At 35.9% G+C, this 13,240-nt stretch overlaps 1 pseudogene; it reads left to right on the plus strand.

Annotated features, from left to right (window-relative positions):
• The first annotated feature begins 290 nt into the window (after positions 1 to 290).
• The window catches only part of LOC100594328, a 63,224-nt pseudogene continuing 50,274 nt past the window's right edge, over positions 291 to 13,240 (plus strand).

Consider the following 13,240-nt stretch of genomic DNA (forward strand, 5'->3'; position numbering starts at 1 on the left):
TGAAATATGTTAACAAATATGACTCAATAGCATTTTTGGTAAAATAATTGTGATGTCTTTATATATGCAAATGACTTTTATCAGAATAAATCAATTCCCAATTTGGTCAGAACTGTGTGAAGGAAACAAAATGCAAGTGGGAAAAAGATGCATGAGAATTTGGATTTCTGCACTTTCTTTTTAGTCCTGTTTGACTGTATCTTCATTCCCTTACCATGTAGCAGATGTAATGGGTCATATATCAAACACTGTAAACGGGTTTCCACCACCAGAGCTGCCATGTAGGCGAAATGCGTTCCCTTGCCAATAAACTCATGCTTTCTCTTCAGTTATACCAATCTGTAAGTTGACTTTATACATTATGTGTTTACTTGTCAAGCTGTGTATTGATTTGTGATGAGAAGAAAGAATTTTAAAAAATGAGAAAATAACACACATAGACTCCAACAGTCTTGGACCACTGTGCTGTGCGAAAGAAGAAACAGAAATCTCTTTTGCATTTTTTTAAAAATCCGATATCCTCAAAGACAACTTGGCCCTCATAATTACATTTTTGTCCTTGAGTATCTGGCATTCTTGGGTCAAGTTATTTATCAAGAAAATGTTCCAATGGATCACTTAAATTTTTATCTCAGACAGGATAGGAATCTAAAATTTTTTCTAACCATGTCATTTTAAGTTTTCTGAGAAGGCATGGGTAGATCTCAGTTCTTCTGATCCAGAATTCTGTTGTTTAAATAATAGAGGCAAAACAACCTGGGGGTTCACTAAAAATCCTACTGAGTCATTATTTTATAGCTTTCATAGACAAACCCTTCTTTAACCTTTTTTTTTTTAATTTTTTTTTTTTAAAGCAAGTGAAATGTTTTCTCCACTTCGAGTTAGGAGAAGGGGGATTGTAAACAGTGAATGGTTAAGATATACCTCTTCTGCGAAGGTTAGGTAATGAGAAAAATAGGCATATTACATATTTTAAGAAAATTTACGTTGTTTTGACTTGCATTGGGTAAAATTAAAAAGCAAACTATCTCAAACATTGCTTTTCCACTCACTGTCTTAAAATAGTATAATTGTTTAAGCAAATCTTGAGTAGGCAGTGTAAGGAAAGGAAAAATAGCATAATAGATGTTAGGCACCGTGGCTCACACCTGTAATCCTAGCAATTTGGCAGGATGAGGTGGGGGATTGCTTCAGCTCAGGAGTTCAAGACTAGCCTGGGCAACTTAGGGAGACCCTGTATCTACAAAAAGTATTTTATGTGCGGCCCAAGACAATTCTTCTCTGAATGTGGCCCAGGGAAGCCAAAAGATTGGACACTGCTGTTCTAATGGGGAAAAAAATGAACTAACTTGGTAAAGATATAAAAGCAATATGACCTACGCTAAATATAATCATGGGAATATTTTTGCTAATTCATTAACTTATTCAGTAATTCATTGTTTGGCATAGTATTGTGGTAGCAAGTCTGAGGTTTGGAGTCAAAAATCTTTGTAACACTGGGCAACATACTTAAATTTGCTAAACTTTCGTCTCCTCATCTGCTAAATGGGCTTAATAATATCATCAGATTTGATGTGATAATTAAATATAAAAATATGCATAAAGCACCCAGGTCTATATACTGCTCCTGAAATGTGAATTTTCCTGCAGCTTTTCCTGTTGATTCTGAGCATCCTGAAAAGGGATTAAAGTTTCTGGAATGAAATGCACAACTTTATTTATGTATTTTTCTACATGAAGAATACTCAAATGTTAAGAATTCTAACAAATATTTTCCTCAGATAAATACAGTATCCTTTTCTACTAAGTGAAGATTTTGAAAGATCTCTTCAGACTGTTTAAATATCAAAACTTAACAGTTTTAGGAATTCAGTGTAAATGAATTAGGAGTAGGCATATTAAATTTTCTTTGAAATACACCAAACGTTTATAGCTAACATTAAATATTAAAGACAAAGACAAGGATTTCCAAAATACATGCTAAATCTCCAAACTGATACGAAAAAAAAAGGTAAGGAAAGTTTTCATAGAATTATCTTTTTAAACATTATGTCATATAATCAATATATTTAGTCTGCAGAGGCAAGACTAATCTCTCTCCTGACTTTTAGCCCTGGATATTATTAATAAGCACTGCATTAACTTCCAGTTTTGATAACAAATATGCTTTAGTTGTCTTTTTCTTGCACAAAAGGAATGAGCCCATGCTTTTCTCATTGGATGGCTTTTAACTGAGAGAAAGAAAGAAAGGACCCAAAGATGACATTAGCCATATCACACACTCTAGGGGATTTCAATATTACTAGGAATATTATATTCCTCTTGAATAAAAGCTTCCAAAGAGCGTGACACATTATTTCTTCAAAGAAGCTTTCCCTTTTGCCATCAATTGACATGGCTGAGAAATTACTCTTATAATTCTTCATAAGTGAGTATGTATCCTAATCGGAACATTCATATAAGGTTATATTTCCCAAAGTGCTTTTCTATCTATAACTTGTTTGGGATATTATATTTTTCAACGCAAAGCTGCTTGATGAGTATGACTCAGTTGTCAGGTTAAATGTACAAGTAATCAATAATACATTTCTAAGTTTTCCAATGATTATTTGCATTCGTATAACTAAAGAGAAAAAAATACTGGTAGGAGAAAACGGCTCTTCTTGGTTCCCAGAGACGCTACGAGTCATTTACTCTCACGTACTTAGGAAGTCTGACTTATTCCTGCAAACAGAAGAAGTAAGTTGATGTATGATTCAAAAGCATGAATAAAAACATGCTGTTGTATTTGGCTTTGCTTTTTTGACATCTAACCTGCAACCCAAATGCTGAATATGACTTCAACAGATTAAAGTGGTGGTTCATGATACAATCCGGAAAGGAAGTAATTCAATAAGTTTTGTATAACATACAACAGCAATGCTATCTGTTCCGTTGATAGCTAAATAAAACACATTTTATTCCTGCTTCCATGATAAATTAGAATTAAAAGCTAGCTGATTTTTTTTTCACTGGCATATAAATAACCCTGAATTAAGATTAGGAAAATTTCAGTTTGGTTCTGGTGATCTCGTTAACTCATCAGCTTTGTTTTTATGTATTATAACTAGAATTACCTTTCCAGATCTAAAGTATTTCGTGTGTACAATTATAGAATTGCAGTAAGCCATCACTGGGGCACTTTCCGGATTTTAAATTCGGTAGATCTGAAATTCTGACACCGAAGCTGACTGTCTCAGTTAAGGAAAGTGTTTCAGAACACTAACCTATTTCCACCTGGACACACATCAAGCAATTAGATGTTTCTATACTTTCGTCTCCTCCCACTCTTTCTTGGACCACCCCACCACTTCACTAAAACTGCTGATTTAAGGACATCAAATGACTTCCATGCTGATAATCCAGTGGTCAGTTCTTTTTCCTCTAGACTTTTACACAGCATTTGATACAACAAATTACTTGCTTTTTCTTGAAACATTTCTTCATCTGGTTCCTGGAACATTATTAACATCATTCTCTCTTGTATCTACCTCAGTATGTGACTCCTCCCAAACTTTTGCTTAATCCCTTTTTCTTGACCTTTAATGACTGAAGCGTCTCAAGCGTCATTTCTCAGATCTCATCACTTTTTCATCTACATTCACTACCTAAGTGATCTTATCAAGTCCTGTAGCCTTCAAAACATAGTAGCAACTCATAATAGTATCTCTGGCCAGGAATTATCCCTTTAACTTCAATATTAAAATCCAACTGCATACAATATGTCTTCATTTGGGGACCAAATAAGCATTTCAGACTTAACATGTCCAAAACCATTATCTTGATTCCCACTATCTACCTGCTTCCAAATCTTTCCTTCTGGTCTTCCCCATCTAGGTAAAGGACCATCACATTCTACCGGTAGTCAAGACAAATATTTTAAGATCATCTCTAACTCATCTCTGGAGCAGAATTTCTACTCTATAATTTAAAAATCTTCTTTAAAAAATATTATAGATATACAGAATTTTCTTATTTCTACTTATTTGTTCATTACATACTCATTTATCCACACCAAAACTTTTGTATTTATTTAATCTTCAATTCATTTTTTAAAGTAACATCGCAAGCACTCATGAACCTATCATTCAATATAAAAACTGGTACTCAATGGATAATCTATATATGCATCCCCCAGCCTTCCACAACATCCCCCTGCTGCTCCTAACCCAAGTAATAACCATCAAGATGCTTCATTCACTATTTCCTTACTATAGGTTTATATATTTTTAACTCATCTTTATATATTCCTCTATATTTTATTAGCTTCTTAAAAACACTTTCATGGTGTATGTACATTTATTTTATACTCAATATTATATTGCTGAAATTCATCTATGTTGTGCATGTGGATGAGGTTAATTCACTGTGACTGTTCTACTAATATGATTTATTAATATTAATATGTTAATATTAATTCTATTATGTGACTATCCAACAGGAGATGGATTCACTCCTGTGTCAATGAACTAAAATGATTGTTTCTAGGTTTTGGTCACTGTAAGCAGTGCATCTGTAAACAATCTTGTACATGTAAAAAGTTTCTCCCAGATGGTAGCAGATGCTTTTAGTATCTTGCCCAGATCCTCAGGGACTCCTTTACTGGGTTCTGTTGGCGCTGCTGCTAAACGCTTCCACCTGCAGCTTTCCCTGAGTGACAGCACTTGCAAAATTGATCCAACCTTATCTGGGTTGCCGGGCTTGTGCTCCTCCCATCCATTCTCCTCACTGGAGGCAGCTGGGAGTCAATGTAGGTGTACAAAAGCCCTACTGCCTAGTTTAGCTTTGCTGCTTCCACTATCCTGCTTTCTAACTCCCTGTTAAGTATCTCCTAAGTGCATTGCCTTAACAAATCATTGTCCAAGAATCCCTGTCTGGGGGTCTGCTTCTAGGAAATTTGACCCAAGACACATGTATCTGCCTAGGGTTGTGGAGTGTAAGAAAGTACAATTTTACAAAACAGTGTCTGTTTTTTAAGTGATTGTATTACTTTACATTTCCACCAGTAATACATAAATGAGTCTGTGGATCCATATCTTCTCCATCACTTGATATTTTCGGATTTTTAATTTTTTTTCCAATAGAAGAGGTGTAAAATAGGATCTCATTGTGATCTTGATTTTTTTTATACTCACTAATAAAGCTAACTACTTATTTGTATGTATTGGCCATATATATTTTTATAACATGCTGGTTCATGTCTTTTTTTCTCTCATTTTTAATTAGTTCTCTGAGTTTTTCTGAACAAATCATGAGTTTTTTTATACATGATTGATATCATTCCATTGTTATCTATAGGCATTGCAAATACTTCCTAAATTTGATTTGTCAGTTATACGTTCATTAGCGTTTTTAGACCAAAAATATGAAAAAAAAATTAAGAGTAAAATTTAACATCTTTACACATCTCGATATTTTGTTGATTTAAGAGAGTTTTGCCTACCTCAAGGTCTAAATGTTGATATGTAGTGTATTCTTTATTATTCAGTGCTGGGTAGTTTTTAATCCCATTAGAATTTCTTTTTCAATGATTATTTATCAGAGTTGTGATTATTTGATTTCTAATTATTCAGAAAAAATTTACATATCTTCTGTTATTTTCTTCTAATTATTATATTATCAGTGAATATGATCTGCATATACCTAGTCTTTGAAATTTTGAGGCTTTTATTTACCTTTTAACATTATCAACATCTATAAACATTCCATGTAGTCCTAAACAATAGAATTTTCTAATTGTTGGATGCAGAATTGGTTTTTTACATTTCTCAGATCAAGCTTATTAATTTTGTTCTATTGATTGTATTATCTGCTTTTCTTTGTTTGAATTATTTTTGTGTTGAAATTTCATATTATGATGGTAATTTTCTAAATTTTTCTTGCAGTTCTAATTTTTGCTTCATATAATCCAAGGCCATTTCACTAATTGCATACATGTTTAGAATTTCTATATCTCCTTACAGAATTGGACATTCTGTTCTTGTGTTTTGAGCCTTCTTGATGCTTGTTTATGATGGTCTATCCCTAATAATATCTCCTACCGTCTATTCACCACATACCGTGGCCAGAGTGATCTTTTAAAACCTAAGTTAGAGAATATTACTCATCTGCTGAAATACTGTAATGTTTTTCCCTTTGACTCAAAATAAAAGTCAACATTACAATAGGCCCCCAGTGCTTATTCTGACAAATGACTGCCTCCTCTAACTCATCACTTACTATATCTCATTGCTCCTTCAGTGCAGCTGCAGTGGCTTCTTTGCTTTTCTCTGACCAGGCCAAAAATGTGCTTAGCTCAGGGCTTTCATTTCCCATTTTCTATACCCGGATGGCTCCTCCCCCGACACAACTCTGTGGCTTACTTGTTTCCTTCACTCAAATCTCCATATTAGAACACTCTCTATAAAAATGTCACTCCCCAACAAACACATCATCTCTCTCCTGTCTTTACCCTGGATATTTTAAAATAATTTTTCAACATCATTTGTTTTTCTATTCTTTCCGTAAAAGTAGTACTTGTTATTTCACTCACTGACATGTGTGGCAGACTAAATCAATCATTTATTTCCCTAGAGAGCATCCACCCCTCCCTTTCTATTCCTTGTTTTGGTGAGAGATCTAACTCTTCAGCCACTTGTTACATCTTACAACTGGTATATCCCAAGGGTCACAGAATTAAGAGTGTGTGATTGAGTGCTGAGTTAGCCCTGCAGGAGAAAAGGATATAAACAGAGAGTATAACAGATACCAAAGGACAGATACATGTAGTTTTCAAGACATCAGAAAACAAAATGGACATATATTCAGAAAACTGGACAGATTAAGAATCCTGCATTGACTAATTAGATACTTTGAAGGGCACAGACTTTGACAGTCATGGAAGTGTGTCCCTTAAACCTCCTTTCAAGAGAAAACTCATTATAAGGAGTGTACTCAGCTGAGAGCACCCACTTGCCACTTCTTTGGAATCTTCCACCCTATTCAGGTCAAGGCACATTCCCCAGTATTCCAGGGCAGCTCCTATACAATGACTGACCATGGTGGGGGTACTAGCTGAGACATTCCTGCCCAGTGCAGCTAAACTTTCATGAGAAATCGTTGTTTTGGGGGTCCCCACCAGGCTGGTCAAGGTTTCCTCAGAGCTCTGTGTAGCTCTAGGCTCCTCCTACCAAATCCTTCTTTCTTCTCTCACTGTCTTCATAGGTGTCAGGCCCATATTGTTTCTGGAGTTGGTTCCTGTCTGTGGGTTCGTGGTCTCACTGACTTCAAGAATGGAGCTGTAGACCTTCCAGGTGAGTGTTACAGCTCTTAAAGATGGCACGGACTCAAGAGTGAGTGGTAGCAAGGTTTATTGTGAAGAGTGAAAAGACAAAGCTTCCACGGCCTGGAAGTTGACCTGAATGGGTTGCCGCTCCTGGCTGGGGTGACCAGCTTTTATTCCCTTATTGTCCCCTCCCATGTTGCATTTCCATCCTATCAGAGTGCCCTTTTTTCAAGCCTCCCTGCGATTGGCTACTTTTAGAATCCTGCTGATTGGTGCATTTTACAGAGCACTGATTGTTGCATTTTACAGTCCTCGTTAGACAAGAAAGTTCCCCAAGTCCCCACTTGACCCAGGAAGTCCAGCTGGCCTCACCTCTCAATATCAACAGTTTGAAGTCTCTCTCAATCTACTCCTGTTTTATCTCTCCTGTATCTTTTACAGACATTCTCCAACCCCATTCCACCAAAAAAGTCTCTTTCACTTCTAATTTCAACTTAGTGTCTACTTCCTAGACAACTGAAACTGACAACAAACAGAGGCCCTTATTTGAAGGGGGCCATTAAAATATAAAGTGACAAGAATTTAATTGGGATATATTTGAAATGTGTTGACTAATTATTCATCTATTCAGCAAATATTTGGGAACCCATTATGCATCAATGTGCTTGTCTTCACAAATATGATGTTATATTTTTAAGAGGAAACCAAAACGTTTTTCTTTCTTGTTTCTATTATAGTCGTAGGAATTCAGAAAAAATATTTCTCTGTTCTTCCATTGTCTGGGTCATGATTGCATTGTTTCAGAATGTGCCTTATCTCTTGTGAAATGAAATAACTTTCATTTTAAATAACTAGGGTTCTTCAACTAGCCACATTAGCCAGATGATAATAGGCCATAACAAATAAAGAGAATCAAGTACCTAACTGCCCAATTAAAGATCAAAACAGTGACAAAATCAAAGTAGAAGATTATATTTCTGGAATGCTTGAATTCTCCTAATAATTGGAATGGGAATAAAAACAAAAATCATATATCACACTATTATCAAGGGTTTAGAATAGATTCATTAATAAAATAAAGTTTGCCTTCCTTTTATGCAATAGATATGTCCTGGAAAGATGTATGCAAATTGAATTTGTCTAATCAAATCATGTACCAATGCTTTTTATTAAGGAAAATTATGAATTTCTTACCAAAGAATTGTCCAGAGTTTTATACTGGTTTTGCTTAAATCAAGGCGAATTCTCAAGATGGCATATTTCAATATACTAAATATAATAAATAATTGAAGAGGAAATATTTAGTAATTAAATTCAAAAGCTATATCTTGGAAGCTGGATTCCTACAAATTGAAATGGGAAATGTCTCTAGTTCAATTTGATTTCTCTAAATTTGTAAAATAATGTATTTTTAAAATCAATATTTTACTCTTTAAGATATCTTTGCCCCTTTTAAATTTATCTTGGCTTTCATGTTCTCAGAAAGAAGAAATAAGGACAAATTTTCTTTCTACAATACATATTAATAGTCTCCTCTTTCCTGAGAATATTTTTATTGCAAATATGTAGTCATACATATGTAAGATAAGGATATTGTAAATACTGTTTTAAATGTTATTAATATAATGTTTTAGCTTATACAAATTCTAAATTAGAGTTCATCTATAACTGATTCCTAAAGACTGAAAGATGGTAAAGGGAAGACGATAAAATTAGCTAGTTTCTATAGAAGGAACATGATGTGCTGAGTAATAACTATGAATTCCAAATGTCAAAATCTACTCTTACATAAAATAATTTCAAAAGCTTCCATCACCAGGATAAATTATCATGTTAAACTACCAAATTCCATCCAATAATTTGTTTTCCATGGAATTTTTGTAACAGAAACAGAACATATTACCATGACAATTTGATGTAATCAATAAAAATATTTATATGCTGATTTCATGAAAACAAGTTTTGTATCTGGATGAAGATGAAGATTAGGAGAAAATAGCTCCTGCTCAGAATTTCAGAGTGCCAAGGGCCGGACAATGATGTCCAGACAGTGGTTTTTGAAATTTCAGTGTTTTAGAGGGTTTCTCAAATGGCTCTTTTTGATTCTGCAAGCAGATTGCTTCAAAGGGACGGCTGTTTCCCTGGAGTTCACTTAAGTATCTGTAGGCATGATCTTGATGGGTCATATATTAGATATCTGCTGATTATTCATTTAGCTTCCCCAGGACACTATAGTTAAGAGGTTACACTGGCTTTCCATTCAAAGGCAGAGCTAAAGCAGAACACAGAGCAGAACTACCTTTGAATTTACAGTCACCGTTAGCTTTTTTTCACATAAAATATCATGTGCTGTAGATTTTGAAGATACAGTAGCTGAATCCACATGCCTACAGTTTTTAAACAACATAAAAATGTAAAACTGTAGAATAGCACATTGCTGTCAGTGAGCTGAGATCGCACCACTGCACTCCAGCCTGGGTGACAGAGCGAGATGCTGCCTCAAAAAAAAAAAAAAAAAAAAAAAAAAAAAAAGGAGGGGGCACTATCCTAACTTCTAAGATTTTTTAATATTGGGAAGATAAAAATATGTTACCAGATTACCTTATATAAATTATCTCCCCTTTTCTTTCAAGCACTGGCACATGTACTCTTGAAACATGGACTTTAGGAAGGGCACAGAGGCCAATTATTGTGATGCTGTGTAATAAGCTCAATAATGGTAAAGATTTCAAATGTTGGTATCTCTAGGGGAGCACAGAAGAGAAAGCAAGTAACGTCTCCTGGGGAAATTTACAAGTAATATTATCCTGGCAGCAGCAGGTAATATTCCTGTGTCCTTTTCTATATGGGATTTTGTAACCTGTAAAATATAGAAGTTAGAGAGTGAGGAATCCAAAGAGCCCCAATCATTTGAAGGGTGATACTAATTTCAGTAATGTTTGAAGAGTTTAGGTCTAAAGAACTTTGAGTATTCTTGCTTTTGGTTATATTGGACATGAAGATTTAATATAATGGAATGTAAATTCAAGTTATGAATATACTCATTTTTTAAATTCAGAGGTCCTGAAGAGAATCTGCACCTAATGAATTAAGTTCAACTGATTTATCTTAAAGAAAACTTGTGGAGTTGAGAGCCTCAGGCCAAAATACAATGCGATGTTAATTTTTTGTGTGTGTTTTTTTTTTAAGAGGGGGAAATTTTTTCTCTCTGGGATATGACTCTATGTTCCACTATTCTTTCTATAACATCAGATGCTCACAAGAATTTGTTGAAGAATTGTATAATTTCCTTGAGACTTAGTTTTCTTTTCTTATTTCATTTTTAAATATATATCTTCATTTGAATTGACCCACTCTATTTTATAATTTACACTTGGCAGCAGTTATCTACTACTTGCCTTAAAATTACCCCCAAGTAACTCTAAGTATCCCCAAATTCCTCTAAGTAACTCTAACCAACTTAATTATGTTTTTGATGGGTGAGCAATTTAGACAGGGTTGAACTGTGTGATTCTTCTGTTCTTTGTAGTGTAAAATGAAGTTATCTGATGATATTCAGCTGGTAGATGGACTAATCTTAGGGTCCAAGATGGCTTTGTTCACATGTCTAGAGCCTTTGCAAGGATGGCTAAAAGGCCAGGCTTAACAGGGTCTGACCACCAAAACACCCACACATGGCCTCACCTTCATACTCTCTGCGTAGCTCAACTTACATGACTCTAGACAATCAAAGAACTGTCCTAGAAGAGATAGATAGAGGCTAAAGTGTTCCTATATCCTGGTCTTGGAAGTTCGAGATTGTCACTCCTGCTACATTCTGCTGGGGAGTGAAACTTCACCTCTCATTAGGAGCAATAGCAAAGAATTTGCAGCCATCTTTAGTCTACCACAGTCTGACCTCTGGTCACCAATTATTTATGTTTTCCCCATTTGCAAAATACACTTGATGCCCACTTAAAGCTCCCCAAAATGGGGAGTCCTATTACAATACAGGACTTTGACATGCAAATCAGTTCCAAGTTAAAAATATATATACCTATATTCTGCTCCAACTATATATTTCTGCATAAAATATATCCAAAACCATAATGGCTTAGAATATATTCATTATTTCTCATGATTCTGTGCATTTACTGGGCTTGGTTGTGTGTTCTCATTCAGTTATCTAACAGCTTCTTTACTCTTCATCTGGTGTCTGGGCTGGAAGACTGAAAACCCAGGATATGGTCACCCATATCCCTTCATGCAACCTCTCCAAATGGCTAACTTGTGTTTCCTCACAGCAGGATAGTTAGACTTCTTACATAATGGCTGACATCTCCCACAGCCAGGGTCTGAAGATACCAGCTTTTTAAGACTCAGAAGTGAAAACTGGCACAATGTCACTTCTACCATATTTTATTGGCCAAAAACTGCCAAAATTCAATGGGAGGAGATAAACATCCCACATCCACAGAAGTGTCAAATAATTTGTGGCCACCTCTAATCTGCCACAGTCCCATCTCTGGCCACATTCCTCCAAAACCCAAAATACATTCACACCCTCCAAAGACTTCCCAAAGTCTTATCCAATTATAGTATCAGCTCAGAGCCAAGGTTTAGGAGCTTGTCACCTAAATCAGCTCCAGGTGTGGGGATCTCTGGGTACAGTTCCTCCAATACATCTCTTCAAGTAGAGTTCTAGTCTATCTGAAGCCTTCTGAACTAATGAGATAAGTTTTATGACGTACCCCCCACACATCCAACAAACGTTGATGAGGTAGGCATAGGCTGACCACAACAGACCTTCCCTTTCATGGAGGGTAGAGGAGAAGAGAAACCACAAAACAGTCACTGTAGTTCATGGAAATCCTGAAATACAGCTGGGCACTTGTTAACAATCATTGGCAGGCCGGGTGCTGTGACTCACGCCTGTAATCCCAGCACTTTGGGAGGCCGAGGTGGGCAGATCACAAGGTCAGGAGATCCAGACCATCCTGGCTAACATGCTGAAACCCCGTCTCTACTAAAAATACACAAAATTAGCTGGGCGTGGTGGCAGGCGCCTGTAGTCCCAGCTACTCTGGAGGCTGAGGCAGGAGAATGGTGTGAACCCAGGAGGTGGAGCTTGCAGTGAGCCGAGATCGCGCCACTGCACTCCAGCCTGGGTGACACAGTGAGACTCCATCTCAAAAAAAAAAAAAAAAAATCATTGGCTAGGGACCCTCCATCCTCCTTGGAAGTAATTCCTTGGTTCCACTTGCTTCCATCCTCCTTGGAAGTAATTCCTTGGGTTTATTGTTATGACTTTATATTCACTGCTCCATTTATATAAAAAATGGCCAGTATTGGACACTATGTAGCCTTTTTTACTACTTCCCACTTGTAGATATTTGGAGTCCTAAAGCTTCTTTTGTTGTTGTCCTGTTCCTAAACCATTTAGTCTTAAGCTGGTGGTGTAATTCTCTTAAAAACTCTGTGAATTTTCTACAAGCCTTTTTGGAATTCACTCAATCAAACAAAAACAAAAAAACTACACCCACCAATTGTGTCAAGACAAGCTCCTTTGGCCACCTGGGAGACTACTGTGCAATAACATCATTGAGTTTATTCTGCCATCCATACTCTTGGTTTATTACCCAAAGACTACATTTTCCTGCCTTGGAATTAGTCTTTTGCTTGAGACCATGCCATACTTTGCGAATATTTTACTAGAAGAGATGGGGAATGAGAGACAGTTTTAATTTCAATTCTAACATGTCCTAACTTTATGCTTCCTCTAAATGCTGCTGGAAAACTGGAGTGTTTTATGTTTAGGTTATCTCTCTTTTCGTTATCTTATCTTAAGGACCTATAAGAAGTCAGTTGGCACTTTCTATATTCTGCCTGGAATTCTCCCCAGTGAGTTTGTGATGAGTTCATTACTTGTCCTTTTTATTCTCCATACTTCTACAGACA

This window comes from Nomascus leucogenys, chromosome 12 (genome assembly GCF_006542625.1).
Source record: "Nomascus leucogenys isolate Asia chromosome 12, Asia_NLE_v1, whole genome shotgun sequence".
Lineage (NCBI taxonomy): Eukaryota > Metazoa > Chordata > Mammalia > Primates > Hylobatidae > Nomascus > Nomascus leucogenys.